Source organism: Camelus dromedarius, chromosome 24, assembly GCF_036321535.1.
Source record: "Camelus dromedarius isolate mCamDro1 chromosome 24, mCamDro1.pat, whole genome shotgun sequence".
Classification (NCBI taxonomy): Eukaryota; Metazoa; Chordata; class Mammalia; order Artiodactyla; family Camelidae; genus Camelus; species Camelus dromedarius.
This window is the reverse complement of record NC_087459.1, coordinates 28,242,360-28,259,470: the sequence shown is the minus strand read 5'-3', so window position 1 is coordinate 28,259,470 and position 17,111 is coordinate 28,242,360. Positions and strand designations below refer to the sequence as shown.

The following is a 17,111-nucleotide window of genomic DNA, read 5'->3' as shown; positions in this document are numbered from 1 at the left end:
GGGCTCCCTGTGAGAAAAGGAGTCCGCAGCCGGGGGGAGGGAGGGGGGCAGTAATATATAGTTGTGGCCCAGGCCCAAATGCGTTTGTCACTGCCTCGACAGCCTTTATATAGACACTGCAGGGAGTGACTCAGCCTGGAAAAAGAGAGTCACTTAAAAATAAAGTTGCGACTCAGATGGACACGTCCTGCACAGGCTGCCTCGAGACAGTGCGGCTGCATCTCGGTGAGAGGTCTGGGGGGCGTCTTTGCCCCACATGGCCCTGCAGGAGTTCTTGGCCAGCTGGGTGGCCATGGTGAGGATGGTCATTACAGTTGCCTTGTGCAGTTGGCCTGGGGATTAAATGAGCTCCCGTACAACTCTCTGTGCTTTATGAACGATCAAACAGTGTTCAGACAGTCTTTGCTACAACTGTACACATTTATGTGTGAAGTAGTGACTGAATTCTTAATTCTTCTGTTGTTTTCAACAAATTCACAAATTGGGGGTTGGGGAGAGTTAGATTTACTGACTGACTTACTTATTTAATGGAGGCACTGGGGATTGTACCCAGGAGCTCATGCAAGCTAAAAACACACTACCACTGAGCTACACCCTCCCCCCACTTTCTCCACTTCTTGAGGGGTAAGGGCCTGCAGGCAGGAGCGGCGCCTCCATTGTGTTTATTTGCATCTTGAGTACCGTGGACCCTTGATGATCGTGTATTATCGCATTCATTTAGGACGCTTTTCTTTTACAAAACAGATTTTTGAAAAATGTTAATTATATTACTCTGCAAGATTCATTTCTCATACAAGCAGGTAATAAAATTTTATTTGACACTTCAATTTTATTTTTTTTTTTGTATAGAATTAAACAAAAAGTAACAGAATTCGAGAAGTGCCTTTCTTTGGCAGATTCTCAAAACATTAAACACAGAGTTACCCTGTGACCCAGCATTTCCACTCCTAGGTTTATGTCCAAAAGAATTGAAAACATGCCTGCACAAAAACTTGTACGTGAATGTTTGTAGCAGCATTATTCAAAACAGAAAGTGGAAGCAGCCCAGATGTCTATCAAGAGATGAACTGATAAACAAAATATGGCCTGTCCATACAATGGAATATTATTCAGCTATAAAAAGGAATAGGATGTTACAGCACGGAGGGACTCTGAAACGTTACGCTAAGTAAAAGAAGCCAGACACAAAATTCCACATGATTCCATTTACGTGACAGGTGCGTAATGAGCAAGTCCCTAGAGACAGAAAGTAGCCTAGGGGTTACCTGGGGAACGGGGAGCAACTGCCAAAGCTTATGGGGCTTTTTTGGGGGATGATGAAAACGTTCTGGAGTTAGTGGTAATGGCTGCACAACTTGGTGAATATGCCAAACACCACTAAAGTGTACACTTCAAAAGGGTAAACTTTATGGTATATGAATAATATCTCAACTAAAGTGTTTTCTTAACACCTTTCTTTGTGGGGTGTGGGAAATCTCTGCACAGGTGGCTTATTCACTTGTTCTCTTGTTCTCTCTTACACACTGAAGAAATTCCCCACATAAAAGGATCTTGTGAATTTCATTTTGGCAGCAGCCAACTTGGTTTTTCAAAGGCCACTCCAATATTTGGCAAAATTATAAAGCCCGAATAATCAACCTGGATGTTTAATCATTCTAGAATCACCCACCATTAAGTTATAATAAGACTTTAACTAGAAAAAGCTTAAAAATTAAAAGTGAACTTTTAACTGTTACCAATTAAACTCTTTAAGCCAATTTATCAACCCCAGAGGTTATTTTCTCGTTTCTTTCTTTTGGGTCCCTAGGAGAGAGAACCTGCCCCAAGGGTGATAGAGTAATGAATGCAGGTTAAACGTGCTTCATCCCCGAGTCAGTAAAGGCTGGTGGCCACATTCTTCCCCCTCGTTCCAGAGGGACCCTGCAGCTTGCTCTGAGGGCACCAAGGAGGTCTCTAGAGCAGAGGAATTAGCTCAGGCTTGGACACATTGAGTGACTCATATCCTTGCTCCACTGCTCAGTGACATTGGGACAGAAACTTAACTGCAGATCCTTCATCTGCAAAAATATATTCTGCCTACTTCAAAGGGTCCTGTTGAGTACATGACATTCCTGGAAGGTAGATGTCCAGTCCTGACAGTATCCCAGCTCCTGGGCAGGTGAAGTGAATTCAAATGTAAGGAGCGGTAGCAGGTGCCCAGTAAACACTTTCCTACCCGTGTTCTTTCCTTCCTTCCTTCTGCAAATAGTTCTGAGCCCTCGCCAGGGGTCAGGGGCCATCTGAGGTTCTGAGATCCAGCAAGCAGACACCGAGAGAGAAGATTCCAGCTCACACAGAGGGGCAAGCAGGCAGTGACTGCGTACACACATGACACACAGGGTCATTTCAGGTGGTGAGAAGAACTCAAACAGGACAGTATGGCAGTGAGTGTGGATGGGTGAAGAGTCTTCAGGGAACTAGGGAAGTTTCTTGAATCAAGAAATGGAAGAGGGTAGGGTATAGCTCAGTGGTAGAACGCATGCTTAGCATGCACGAGGTCCTGGGTTCAATCCCCAGTACTTCCACTGAAAAGAAAAAAACTAAAAAAGGTAAAAAAAAAAAAAAAAAAAGAAAATGACCCCGGGCACAGCTCCCCTCACCCTTGATGAATTTGGGCAGGTTCTTTAGCCGTGCGGTCCTTGTAATTTCTTTCAGCTAAAAGCCTGATGGTCTCTGTTTGCTCTAATCACCCAGTGACTTTCAGACCCCAGATCCAGTCCCTCTGCTTTCTAAGGCCGATGATGCTTTTCCATTCGGACGACAGAAAGTTTGGTCACTAAACATATGCGTTTGAGGGAGGCTTTATTTTGTTTGACTGCCTTTGGTCCAGAAAAGTGAATTCTTGGGTAATCAGCCAAGAGTTAAACTCTGAGTCTGTGTTCGTGACACAGGAAGCAGAACTGCACGTGGAGCCCAGACCTGGGGGCAGCACGTGGCAGCTGAAGAGCCCCCTGGCCACGCTGTCTTTCTGGAAGCGTCTGTCCCGCCGTGTCGGCAGAGCTGGCGTTCCCTTTCCTTCCTGAGCCTGTGTGCCGCTTCCTCCTTGGGTCCAGCAGTTTTCAAATGGCTATTTTAAGTATAACAGACAAATTATCTGAGCATTTAATAACTGTCAAAAGGAAAAGGCTGTAATTAGATGCATGTGGCGGGGAAGTGTAGTCGAGACCATGCTGAGTCCTAGAACCTCCGAGCCTCCATGTTCTCATCCCCAAAATGGGAGTGATGACAACTCTCCCAGAGTTATTATGAGTCAGACAAAATGCTGTAGCCTGTCCAGAATTCCCTTGGCAAAGAGTGGAAGCTCAATAAATGGCCTGTTGAGTGTGTGTTGTTAAAATCTAATCTTTTGAAAGGAGAAATTGTGTTCACGAGTGAGCTTTAAAGCTATAAATGAACACCAAAATGTAAAAAAAAAAAAAAAAAAAAAAAAAAAAAACAGACTCTTAGAGCATAAAGTAGACCTACAGGCCTATAAACTGTAGACCTGGTTTCCAGGGCAGACTTGAATAGATTCAGTAAAATGAAAATATGCGCCTCCCATGTGTGTCTAGATGGTCATTTTCTCTCCCTTTGCATTGTCTTTACTCTGCACAGAGTGGAAGTATTTGTTGCTGGACTCTCTCATTGGAAGCTGTTCTTTGAGAGCAGCCCGTGGCTTGTCTTTCTGGTCAGTAGCCTCAACCAAAGTGCATTTTGAATGGAGAATGTCAGTGTACGTAGGACACGGGGGTAACTAGGGTGTGGGAAGGAGCGTGCAGCCTCTTCGCAATAAACATCCTTGTGGCATGCAAGCTGTTCGCTGTAATGGCTAAATGGGAAAGCCGTACAACTTGGTTGACGTTGTGGTGAACTGTTATTTATTAATATTTATCAAGTTCTTACTAGGAGCCAAGCATTATGCTAAGTGCATCACGAACAGTCACTGCTCTCACAGTCCCCTCTAGAAGACGGGTGTCCTGGGTGCCGCTTCACAGAGTGCAGGCCACCTGCCTCCCAGGCAGACAGACTCCTGAGAACCAGGCCATAACCACTGTGCAGACTGGCTCCTTTTAGCTGCCCAAAGTCGACCAAAGTCAGTTCACTGTAGGTAGTTTCTCATCTGTTAGTTAAAACAACAACCAAAAAACCTTATTTTGAGTAGCTCTCTGAAGTGACATACTCACGGAAAGGGTGTTGCGTGTGCTGGGGGTGCGTTTTGTGGGTCTGTACCCAGGGAGGAGCGGTTAGGCTAAAACTCGGCATTTGTTTGAAAATGCTGGCTAATTTATGGGAATTGTTATAACCCAAAGCAGGAAAATCTCCCCTTCTGTTCTGAGATTATGTCAGTCAAGAAGGAGACAGTCAGATGACAAGTCCCCCTGACCCTGAGATCTGTTGTCTGAGGTTTTACTTTTTTGCCCAGGGCGCTGGGGTCGTAATTGGGGCTAATTACTGAACATCGGTGATTGACTGTTGTGGGCTTTGGTTTTGACTTAAAAATGTGAGTTGCAGGAAAAGTAATTTACAGAGAGCATTACAAGCCTACCATGCAGAGAGTAATAGTTTTGTTTGTGGTCTAGTATTTTAGCAGGAACACGTGATGGTATTGTTGCTACAGCTAAAGGAGTGATTTTACTGGGAATTAGGACACTTGGACCCTGATTCTGGTTCTGCCACTGACTGTATTTGAGGTCTGAGCGGGCCTGGTCCCCTCTGCTGTTTGATGGCTGTGCTGAGTGTCCGAGAACCGAGGGCTCTAGGGCTCGGCCCGCTCCTGCTCCCTCCCCCTCTCCTCCCCCCTCCAGCTCCCTCTTGTTCATCCTCCCTGGGCCAACTTCTCTGCCGCCCTTTCTTCTCAGGAGGCCTCACCTGCTTTTAGCTCTGTGGGGTTCTCTATTCACTGCTCATCCTGCATGCAGCAGATAGTCACAGCGGGCCCACTGTGTGTCGGGCAGGGGTACAGGGCAGCTCTGGGTTGAGGGCTCTGGTCCTTGCAGGGACACCACAGAGCTAGCTCAGAACAACAGCGGACATGTCTGGAGCACTTAACTGTGTGCCAAACACGGTCTCAATGCTTTAACTCTATTGGCTGACTTAACATTTGCAGGATCCCTGTGAAATGGGTACCACATTTCTCTCCATTTCAAAGAGAGGGAATCTGAGCCCCTTAGAGGAGGAGGAGGAAGTTCCCAAGGGTGTCACACCTTGTAAGCAGAGAAGCTGGCTGGAGCCAGAGCAGATCCTTGGGGAGCACTGGGGAGCCCTTCCTGAGCTCTGGCAGTCGTGGTCCAGGCACGCAGAGCCCTGCCGCCCTGCGGGCTGTGTCCCTGGGGCCACCTCTCCCGCCCCAGGTGCCACCCCACCCAGCCTGACCTCCCCGGCAGACAGACTTCCCAGTGCATTTAGGGGAGAGAGCAGAGGCTAGACTACCTCTCAGGTGGGTAACTTGCATCCTGGGGCACCTTCCAGTTGCAGGACCCCCCCACCCCGGAAGGTTCCCTACTTCATATCTGAAAGATCACTATTTTAGTTTAGAAGTCCAGTGGGGTCCCCAGTTTAACTCCGTATTTATTCATCTGTTACTGACTCGGCACTTGAGGGCCTGCTGCCAACAGCATCTGTAGTCAAGTGTCCTGAGACTGAACAATTGGGCTTTCCCTGGGCACCCCCAGCCTTGACGCAGGGGAGGGGGTGACCTCTGCTCCTGATACTTCTCATCCACCTTCAGTGTTGTGCTGGGAAGACACTGCATTTGTAAGGTACTGGGTACATTTTCACCCTACAAACATTTTGAGTCAAAAAGACCCGGGCACGTGTGTCTTCCAAGAACTTCTTGTCCGAGGGAGTAACGACTTAGGCAGAGAGATCCAGAAGCTTTGGCACCTCTGCCTCCTCCGGAGCCCACTCTCCAGCCTCACGCAGGATTTCACGTGCATGACGTGGTTCTTTCATATGCAATGCTGTGGAGCTGGGTTTATTTTTTCTTAATATGAAATATCTCTAGCATACCCAAAAGCATAAAAACAAAACAAACGTTTCCATGCCCTTCTTGACAACTGGAGAGATGTGAACATTTTGCCCATTTGCTTCTGATGCCTCGTTTTTCAAACAGAAATAAAACGTTATGTGTGCAGCTAAAATGCCACCTCCGTGCCTTCTCCCCCTCCTTTCTTCTTCAGATGTAAACCCATCCCAGAACTGATGTTTCATTGCCATATGCTTTTTGCATTCATAGCAATGTTGATGCATTCATAAACAGTAGATTGTTTTATATATACATCTATTTTACTATTTATACAAATGGTAGGCCAGTGGTATCTGGCTATGTCTGTGTATATCCTCTGACAATCTTGCTTTTTTTAAAGTCATTCCGCTGTGTGCGTGAACCACAGAAGATGTACCCACTGCCCTCCTGAGATGAGAAAAGGAATTTTGGCTGTTGGTGACACTTTTTCTTTCTTCTTATGCACATCCTGGAGGAGTGGGGTCAGGAGTTCCCCGGGGTGGACACCCAGAAGCGCAGTCTCCAGTCACAACCTGGCCAGTTGGGTGCTGTTCTCAGTAGCTCCATGCTGTTACCCTTCCCACCCACCAGCTCCCGCGGCCACATCCTCGCTGGCTTTTTGCTGTATTTCCTTATTTAGAACGTGAGTGAACATCCTTTTGTCCAATGACTGGCCTATATAGTTTCCTCTTTTGTGTTTTAACTGCTTGTATATTTCACCCATTTTCCCATCAGGCTGCTGCCTGTCTTCTGACCGCCTCATAGGAAATGGGAATATTCTGAATCTGGATCCTTTGTTGTGTGTGCACGGCTGCTTTCTCCTCCCTGGCTGTGACCTGTCTTTTCACTGTGTCTATGTTGTCCTTGTCACGTGGAAGATTTTAATTTTAAGGCAGGTGGGTTTTTTTTCCCCAGTTTTTGCCATAAAGTTTGGGGGTTTTTTGTATCTGATTTCAGAAACCCTCCCTGTGCTGATGTCTCAGAGACAGCCTCTGGTGTTTTCCTTCAACAGTTTTTTGGTTTTGCTTTTTCTGTTAGGCCTGTGATGCATCGTGTGGCTGGTGGCCAGCTGAGGCTCTAATTCAGTCTTCGTCCACTGCAAGCCCCTCATCCCAGAACCACTTACCGTGGAGCCGATCTTTCTCCAGGATTAACTTCAGCACCTCTGCCCGGTTCCACGCCCCACCTCTAGGCTCCCAGTCTGTCCAACCCCACGCTGTTTTGATGATTATTACTATATTATTTCCATACTGGGACCAAGTCTTGATACCTAGTAGGAGAAGGTGCCATCCTCAGTCTTCAAAACCATCTAGCCTGTGCTTCCATGTGACTTTTAGAACCATTTATTCAGTGCCACTTAAAAAGTTCTGTTGGGATTTTTCTTGTAAAATCATTGAATTTGTAGATGAATTTGGAGAGACTTTATACGTTCAGGGTTTTGATGAAATTACTCTCATTTAGGTGAATTTCATTCCATGTGCGACTCCAGGGATGCATGAAAATGACCACACTCTTAACTTACTCTGGTTCCTTGTGTGGATACAAAATCGTCAACACTGAAGGATTGATCATTGTAGTCTGGAGCCGGGCATAAAAATAAACCCCACTCTGTTATCATAGGTGGCTGTGATTAAGATCAGGGGAAAGGTCGGCTGTGGGCCTCCGAACATTGACAGTTTCCTTCAGAAGATTAAGTGGTTCTTCATTTTTGGCCCAGGTCATCAGTAGCTTAAAGCCATTACTGTCTATTGGCTGTTTGGTTTGTCTGAAATATGGGGCTGGTCTCAGCCTGTTTCCCTGGGGTCAGGTGTGTTCACATAATCAAAGTGCCAGGAACCCGTGTCTTATGCGAGCGTGTGTGTGTGTGTGTGTGTGTACACACGAAGTCTGGGAAGGAGTGCACAGCGCCAGCATACAGAGATGTCCTTTTGGACCTTTGCATTTTAAAGTGTGCGTTCTTTATTAGTAGAGTGTTTGCAAGCTTATTTTTGAGACAGGCTTGTTCAGCCACAGTCACGTGTGCCTTTGAAAATGACCATTTGTGAAGCTGTCAACCATCAGCCAAGTGAAGAAAAATGAAGATTCCTTTGCAGCTGATGTGTGTTCAGGGGTTTTCATCAGCCCAATGCAGTTCCCATGACCTGTTCAGAGAAGGGTGATAGCTTCTCTTTCCTTTCATTGAAAGTTGCTGGCCAGGATATTTTTATTTATTTTGTTGATATGTAAACAACCCAGGAAAAACATTTCATGCATAGTCGAATGATTACTTTGCCATAGTAAAGAAAAAATACTGGTTCCAACTGATAGGAGACCAAAAAACAAAGGGAAAAAAAAAAAAAAGACCTATGAATAGGGATGAAGAAATTAAAGTGAAAAATAGGACCAGGGCAGGTTGGGCTGATAAAGTGAAGAAGAGAACTTGTGGTTTAACTCTTTTTTGCTGATTGAAGGGAAATATTTCTATTTCTTTTTCTGTTTTTTTCAAATTCATTTGTACTTGAAACGAGATAAAATGTTTGACTGTATTAATTGTCTTGATTTTAAGTGTGGGAAGTAAGTTCCATGGCAACCTCCCTTAAGTAAATGAACTGATATGTTAGAACCAGAAGAGTTGAGAGTCATTTTTATTTTAAAATTCTTTTTGCATTAACACATCTGCAGTGTTGAGGAATATATGGAAAATTGAAATAGTGCTTCTATCCCGCCGTGTCTCCAGCACATCAATAAATCACCTTTTTTTTCCTTTTAAAATGTCTGGCCTTGTAATTTATGTTTGCATAACCCATTACTAAATTCATAGTAGGTGTTTTAGTTGGCAGGCATTATTCCAGGGATTCTGAGGATCTTTAAAAAAAAAAAAATACAGAGCTTTTGTTAGTATTTATACTTAAGTGGATACTTTCCTTTTTTTAAAAAAAAATAATGAATTGAATTTTTAAAAAGAATTTGGAGCTGGCTATTTACCTTTTTCTTAAGCCAACAATATTAAGTCCATATTCCCACATTATCAATTGTCATGGATTTCTTAACAGACTTCATTTTTTTCTTTTTTTTTTTCAAATTAAACCTGGCAGAAGAAAATGCTATTAAGATCATACTAATTTCTAGATAATTTTCCATAGGTTTCACGTTGCACAGAAAATAAAAATGTCTGTTTTACTAATTTTTCAATTTCTTAAATGCCGTTGACTGTTTTCATTATAAAGTGAAGATGAATATATTCATTCATTTACACTATTTGATGCTTGAGCAGAAATAGCAACGTTCAGGGTTAGTTCACATACTTGTGGCTTACCTTCGAGACTTTCTGATTTTTAACCAGACATTTAAAAATAATCATTATGTCTTCTAGCCCTAAGTTAGGAAAACTTTTAGAGCTTTACTTTGAAATGATAAAAAAAAAAGTTACGTCTATTTTGTATTGTTAAAAAAAAAAAAATTCAAGTGATTTTTAGGGTAGTTAGAAAACCAGAAGGGCCACTTAGGGTTTTCTGAAGAAGTTTGTTTTTTATTGGATCATTCTTCCCTTCTTTCCCCAACCCCCATCAGCTGGTTAATAACGTTTTCAGTATAAAATATGCATCTCAGCCCATTGAAATCACTGTGGCCAATCAGAAGAGGAATTGTTTCTCCCCCAGGGAGCCTTAAGATATTTATCAGGAAGTCTGTAGCCTCCTCAGTCTCTTTGTGAGAGAGAGTACAGGTTATTGTTCAAAGGATAGTGCTATGTTTAAAAATTCAGAGTTTAACCTGTTCAGACTCTGTTCTCAAAAGTCCACTTGTGCTGTAGAAGTTTGAAAGTCTCTCTCTGACTCCCTCCTACTTAAGTTAGGCATGAAAAGAAATGGCAGTTTTCTTTTGCTTTTGTTTCTTTTAAAGACATAGCTAATTTGACTTTTTTCAAGTGCCTTATTTTTGTTGTCTGATTTCATCACCAGAGATGTTTATTCTGGTTGTACTGCTCTTGACAACTTTCTAAGCTTATAGAATAATTTCTGTTGGGTTGAAAAGGCGCCTCTTCCATTTCTACGTTTATTTCTGGAAACTGCAGGGGCTTATTCCCTCTTCCTGGTGAGGTGCAGGGTTTTGAGAATCTGTCCCACTTGTAAAAAACCCGGCTCTCAGACCAGAGCCTCTCCTGATTCTTACAAGCGATGAAGGTAGATTCCAGAAACAGGATGGCAGCTTTCAGTAGATGAGACACACATTTTATGAATTTTTGTGAAGTTTTCTTCCCCTTGCTCCATCCTCTCTGGAGTTGGTGGCTCCGTCCTCATGAGCCCTGTGGTTGTGTCCCAGAAAGCATTTCCACCAGGGAAGGTGCTGTGCCAGAAGCTGGGAGAAACGAAAAAGGAGGTGTTTATCGTCCCGAAGACGCCTTCCAACTTTTATTATTAACTCCTTTCCAAAGTAAACGTTCAGGTTTGTTTCAAGTCACTTCTGGCCAAAGTACAGTTGGGTTAGCTATGTCCTCTAGAGGGAGAGGTGAAAACAGCACTGCCCTGGGCGAGGACGAGGTGGGGGATTGTTCACTTCGTGAAGGGAGGGGTCCGAGTGACAGCTGCCGGGACAGTCGGGATGGGGTGTGCGAGTGACCACAGCTGCCGCGGTTAGCCTGCCGCAGTCCTGTGCTGTGCAGTCGGCTGTGGGCGAGGCCTCTGGAAGGTGCTGGGGTTCCTGGAGCTCCCCTGGGCATCCCTGGCCCAGCCAGAGATTGGCGTGGAAATAGACTGAATCAAGAGTAGTAAGTGAGAAAATGGAGAGATCAGTGCTCAGAGGATGCTTGGAGCAAAGAGAAGAGACTCTGGGAGAGACGCAGGAGCCCGGACCCGGGGTGGGGCCAGTGTGGGGCCGTCAACAGGGGTGAACGGTCCACTGAGGGTGGCACGGGGGTGCGGCTCCGCCTGCTGCTCGAAAGGCTCCCAAGCAAGTCTGAGGACCTGGACCTCACTCTGCCTAAGGCCCTACCTGGTGATCACAGGGCACAGCTCAGGAGTGCCACGGCCCAGTCCACGTCCCGCACAGGTGGTGCTTCATGCTGTGGCGTGGAGCATGGATGCCCTGGGAACAGAGGTGGAGCCAGAACACCAGGGACCCTGTTCTAGGGGGCTCGGTGAGAAACAGCTGCTCTCTGAACAAGCCGGTGATGTCCTGTGCATTCAACAAATACCTGTCGTGCGCCTTCTCTGGGCCAGGCACTGTGCCGGTCCCTGGGGATGCAGCAGTGAACAGAGTACTGAACCCCTGCCCTCAGCACTGCATTCAAGTGGAGGAGGCTGACGACAAATGAAAAGATAGGAACAAGTTCCAGGGGATGCTGATCGTGGAATTGGGGAAGGAGAGACGGTGAAAGTTTGAAAATGCTTGGCTGAGGAGGACGGGAGAGAGGTAGGGCGTTAACTGGAGAAGGGCAAGGTTTAGGAAGGTGGTTTCCCCCATCCCGAGGGGACCAGAGCTTGCTCTAAGTGCGGATGGGGGAAGGAGCATCTCCACATGTGGTGGAGTATAGTTCTAGGTCACGGGCACAGAAGTGGGAGGAGAGGGCACTGGGCTCCCTGGCTGGAGGGCAGGCGGGAGCTCAGGCGATAATAGGATGTGGGCCAGAAGCGAAGGTACGTTCCAGGGAGCGGCATCCGCTTTCCTGGAGAAACAGGAGAAGCTGTCCTTGAGGGATGAGCAGGGGGCTAAGTGCTAAGGCAGAGGAGACAAGTTTAAGATGGTCGTGAAGACAGTGGGACAGGGATTTGATAAAGCACTGCTAGGAGGGTGGGGGCAGTGGGCGGTCTCAGATGTGGGGTGGCTGCTGCCCATCAGATGTGCAGGAGGTGATGGTGGATGCCCCATAGAGGGTGGCAGAAGACAGGTGACCCACCCTGCGGTCCCCACGGGCTGCATTCGGCCTTCCTGTCACTTCACTGACTGGCCCTGGCCTGGATGCTTTTGAAATCACGCAGGGCCAATTACTCACAGGTTGTGACGCCAAGGTTCTCATCGTGTCTCCAAATTTTCATGGTGAAGAAATCAGCTTCACTTTAGCCACGCAGGAGCCACCCTACATCAGTATTTTCCTAATTTAGCTAATTATAAAAATCTCCTGGGTGTGTGCTTGTTAAATAAAACCACCATCCCTGGGCCCCACCCCAGACATAGTGAGACACAGTCTTCTGGGAAGGGCCTGGGGACCTGCATTTAGAACCAGTGCCTCGAATTCTTACTCGGGGACCGGTAGGGGCACCCAGCCTCCCTTGATCTCTCCCCAGTTGGGACGATTTCTCCATCCACATGGATGTAGGGTTTCGAAAGCCAAGGCTGTAGTTGGCATCTCTCTGTCTCCCCACAGCGATGCTCGGGGGATGTGTGTGAGTGGCCCGCTGAGACCTGGGCGGCAGCGACTGCTCCCTGGGTGGGGGCCAGCCTCAGTTGTCAGCATGGAAAAGCAGCCTGTGAAAGGTGCTAATGCTGCCACTCCTGGGGGGGCGGCTGGGAACGATCTCGGGGTTCTGGAAGGCCTCTGGAGAGGAGTATTAGCATAAATGCAGACCTGGGAGGGTTCCCCAGTGCTGTCTGGTCCAGTCTCCTTAATACACAGGCAAGGAAATTGGGGCCTGTGACTGGCTGAGCCTCTGCGCTGCACAGAGCTGGTGCCAGGTGTCAGTAGAATGATTTTTGGCCAGAGACCACCAAGCTTTGGCTTAGGCCGGGCTTGTTCAGATGTCAGAAGCCCTGGTAGGTCGTACCCTGGAGCAGAGCAGGAGCCCAGGCCGGAACCCCCCTTCCTCAGCGGGACTGAGGGAGGGCAGGCATCCGGTAGAGATGAGTGCTGGCTACACTGGGGGTAAGGGAGAAACCCGGGGTGTGAGGGCCCGCCCAGAGCAGGACTTAGTGGTCATGGTCTCTGTGCTGCCCCCTACCCAGCACCTCTGAGTACGAGCGTGCTTGTGCGTGCGTGTGTGTGTGTGTGTGTTCTTCGGGTGACTTCTAGCAGTTTCACAAGCAGAAAGTATGACTCTAATGCTAATCACAGGCCCCAGTGCTCAGAACTCACAGCACACCGGACATGGTGCTAGTGTGCTCTGCACGTGTGCTGTGCCCGCTGTCACCGCCTCCATCTTGCAGAGGAGGAAACTGAGGTTTAATGTGGCCTGGGGTCCCCCGCGGAGACGTGGCAGAGCCAGGATCTGAGCCGGCCAGCCTGGCTCCAGGGCCCAGCTCTCCCACCCCCCAGGATCCAGGACCCTGCGCCAGTAGCCCTCAGGCCAAGCAAGTGTCCTGTTTTTTCCATTAATATTAGTGGTTTTCTGCTCATTCATTTCATCATCCCTGGCACTTTCTAGCAGATTGGAGATTTTTACAAATCATGGGAGACACTCTTAAGTTGAGAAAATTCTCTCACTTTTACCCCAACTCTTACCACTCACCCAGCCCCCAGCCCCCATCGAAGCTGGGAGAAGGGCAGATAATAATTATAGTGGTGAGTATCCTGGTCTAGCTACTCATGGGACTTTAAAGATACCAGTCAGTGAGAATGGTTTTGACCCTTCTGACTACACTAATTCCTTTCGTAGTACTGACGTGGAGATGCGGGGACAAAACCAGTCCTTCACTTGGGGAGAGTTTTGTTTGTTTGTTCATTTGTTTAATTTATTTAGTGTTTTTTTATTTGTTTTTTGGGGGGAGTAGTTAGGTTTTTAAAAATTTATTTCAAGTGGAGGTACTGGGGATGGAACCCAGGACCTCATGCGTGCTAGTCATGCACTCTACCACTGAGCTGTACCCTCCCCCCCGAGAATTTTTTTTAAAGTCAGGTTTATGCTTATTCACCCCTTTTTAGGTGCCTACTTCTGTGAATTTTGGCAAGTATGTACCATTCTGAACCATGACCACAGATACAGGACAGCTTTCTTGTCCCCCAGATTCTTCTGTGCCTCTTTATAACCGGCCCCTTCCCTCACTGCCAGCCCATGGCGACCACTGATCGGGTTTTCTGTTCCAGTTTTATGTTTTCCAGAATGTCATGTAAATGGACCACACAGCTTCAGAGTCTGACTTCTTTCCTTTAGTGTAGGGCATTAGAAATTCAGTCCTGTTGTTGAATGTATCCGTAGTTCCTCCCTTTTTAGTGCTGAGTAGATCTCCTTTGTGAGGATGTACCACAGTGGGGTGAGGTTTGTAAAACTGGTTGGGCTGCCCTTTATCTCAGTATCCCCCCCCCGTCTCCAGTCCCCCAGGATGTTTAAAGCCATACCGGGCCTTGCAGCCAATACTGCCTGACACCCTGAGGAGCTTGGTAGGGAGGCCAGGCAAGTGCACTTTCATCCTGGCCAGGAATGGTCACGTCAGGGCTCTGCCACTTCTCTGTTTGCCTGATGCGCTCACCCTCCTTCTGTGTGTGTGGGGGGGTCTTCCTTGAAGAAGGCAGGGTTAGTACTAAGCTGGCAGAGCTGACTGATTCCTGGTCCTGTGTCCCAAAAGAACGAAAGAATTTGAGAGTTGTTGGAAACAAGCTCACCCAGAGGATGCCGCATCCCCTCCAGCTCCAGTGACGAGGGCGGGAGTGAGGCCAGGAGTCTGCACCTGCGTGAGCGACAGCTGTGGGAGGTGGAAGGTGGCATCATGGCAGTAAACCCGGCGTCTGCCCGGCTTTGTTCTTGGAATTGTAGATGCTCTTCTAGTTACTGTGGCCCTCCAGCCTTAAAGTCACATGATGTGCCTTCTCCTACTTAGAGTGTACTCTCTGGGAAGGTAAGAACATCACCTCGGATCCTCCTCTGTCCTTGCTTGGATCCAGTGCTTGGTCGGCTGATTACATGCTGTCGTGCAGATGTGCACTGAGTGATCCAGGCACCGCCCCCCAACCTGGCCCAAGAATGCTGTCGTCGCTGCAGACGGGGTTGGGGAGGGCTCGGCCATTGCTCGCCCACCCCGTCATGTTCTTCTGGAGAAAACTGAGGCTCACAGAGGGACACCAGCTTGCCCAGTGTCACACGCCAGTCCATCAGTAGGGACCCGGACACATCAGAAGGGTCTGCTCCCCCCTCCCCCACAGTCAGCTGCCCTGCACACCTCATCTCTCTGCTGTAAATTTAAGAAGTCAGAAGGAAAAGGGCAGCGTGCCGGGCTTCCTTGAGGCAGGTGGCTCTTTTAAAGCTGGGGCTTGTTGCCAATCTAACCTCGTTTCCATGGAAGCAGCCAGCGGGGGCAGCTTGTTCCTGTCAACCTGAGGTCTGGTGGAGCCTCAGCCCCTGACAGCTCCCCAGCTCACTCACTCAGAGGAGGGGACCCAGGAGCCCTGCTGGAGGCTCTCGCCGGCTTGCTTTTTGCTACGGGAGTTTGGCTGGAAGGGAAAGTTAGCACCCTGCACGACCCAGTCTGCACTCTCCCCAGAATTCGCATGGGGGTGGCCTTCGTCGCTGCCCTGGGGAGACCTTCTTTGGGAGCCCTGCCTAGAGGTGGGGTCGCCCTGTGGACCATATGGCTCTCCCACTGTTCCTGGAGAATCTCAAAGACGAAAATAGAACTATCTAGCACGTTTGTTTTGTACTGCAGGCGGACTCTTCAAAAGACTTAAGTGTCTCAGTGGCATCTATTTCTTGAAGTTAATTTCATCAAGCTACTGGATTTTATTTCTCTCTGAGACTGCAGATCAGCAGTTGTGGTTTGATAACCCGATTGTGAGGGTGGATTTGCCTCCTCCCTTGTCCCGCAGTTTTAGTGTCTTGGCATTCCTGAGCTGGGTCTGCTTCGTCTCATGCTGAGATCACGGCTCAGTAATGAAGCCTTTATTATATTCACTCGTCAACAGATAACATTCTTTGAAGAATTCTGAGTTTTTAATTACCCCGCTTAAGCCTTTGGACACATTGGTTCTGGGGGCATTTTTGCATCGCTAAATTCCAGAGTTGATTGCAAACCTTAAAAGACTAGAAAATGCTAGGAGCAACTTGTGAAGTCACAGACCTGGGAAATATACCCCCCCTCCCCTTTCCTGCCCCTCCCCGGATCCTGTTTTTCATGCCTTTCGGTCCGTGGTGGTGGTGGTGGTGGTGGTGGTGTAAGTGTGCTTTTATCGGACACGCCAGCACACACTGTTTCCCAGGTCTGTTTTTGCATTCGTTTGGGCAGAAATGTACCCAACATCTGGTTTGGGCAGAAATGTACCCAACATCTGGTTCCAGTAGGTGGAGAAAGATGCTTCAATCCTAGAAGCACCGCTCACCTACCTTTTTAGGGTATTGCAGGTTTAGCCCGAGGGCTGGAGGGCTTCCAGAAAAGTATGACTAAGGGAGAAATGGGCTACTCCCAGTGCTGACAGGGTGGAGCGTCGCGGCCTGGACAGGAAAATTCCCAGCAGGGAAACCGCCTTGTCTGTAATGCAGACACGCTGGGTCATAGATTTGCTTTCACAGAATAAGTGAAACGGAACAAGGTTTTCCGAAGTCTCACTCCAAAAGGCCCAGTTTTTGCAGGTGTGTCTTTCGGGCTCAACTTGTATCCAGTATTATTATTTCAAACAATTTGCACCCCAGGCAATGTCTGCTTAAAACCAGACTGCTGCCTGAAAAGGGGAGACATTCTGTCGCCAGATCATTCTGCCAGCCACCTGTCTCAGTGCAGAAAGTGAGCAGCATCTTTGCCTGAAGACCCTGCCATCCTGATCTTCCCTCCCCCACTGTTGCTTCTCCTTTGCCCGTTAGCAGCTGGCGATGCACTCCTGACACTCTGAGAGCCAGTGTGCTGCAGTGTGTGGTATGTATTGTGTTTGTGTTGTGTGTGGCTTTGGAGCGACACAGTCCTGGGTTCAAATGTTGTCTCCACTGGCCACTCACTTCTCTGCAGCTCAGTTCATGTTGGATGGGACTCCGTCCTTCTTACAATGGCTGGGATGAAATAATCGAGGCCACATCCTTGCCCATTGTAGTGCAGCATCCTGCACACAGGTGTCTGGTGAACATTTGCTTTCCTTCATAACACAGTAAATGCTCACATCCTGAGTTGCAGAAAAATGAGTTATTTGTCTACTTCTGAGCAAGTAAGGAGATGCTTTCTGACACGCATGTGGCTGAACTCCGTCCTTCTTTGGGCATCTTCT

At 47.7% G+C, this 17,111-nt stretch overlaps 1 protein-coding gene across 6 annotated transcripts in view; it reads left to right on the top strand.

The window, feature by feature from the left end:
* Positions 1-17,111, top strand: part of CUX1 (cut like homeobox 1) — a 344,154-nt gene that overhangs the window by 81,829 nt on the left and 245,214 nt on the right. The gene's annotated exons all lie outside the window — the stretch shown is intronic.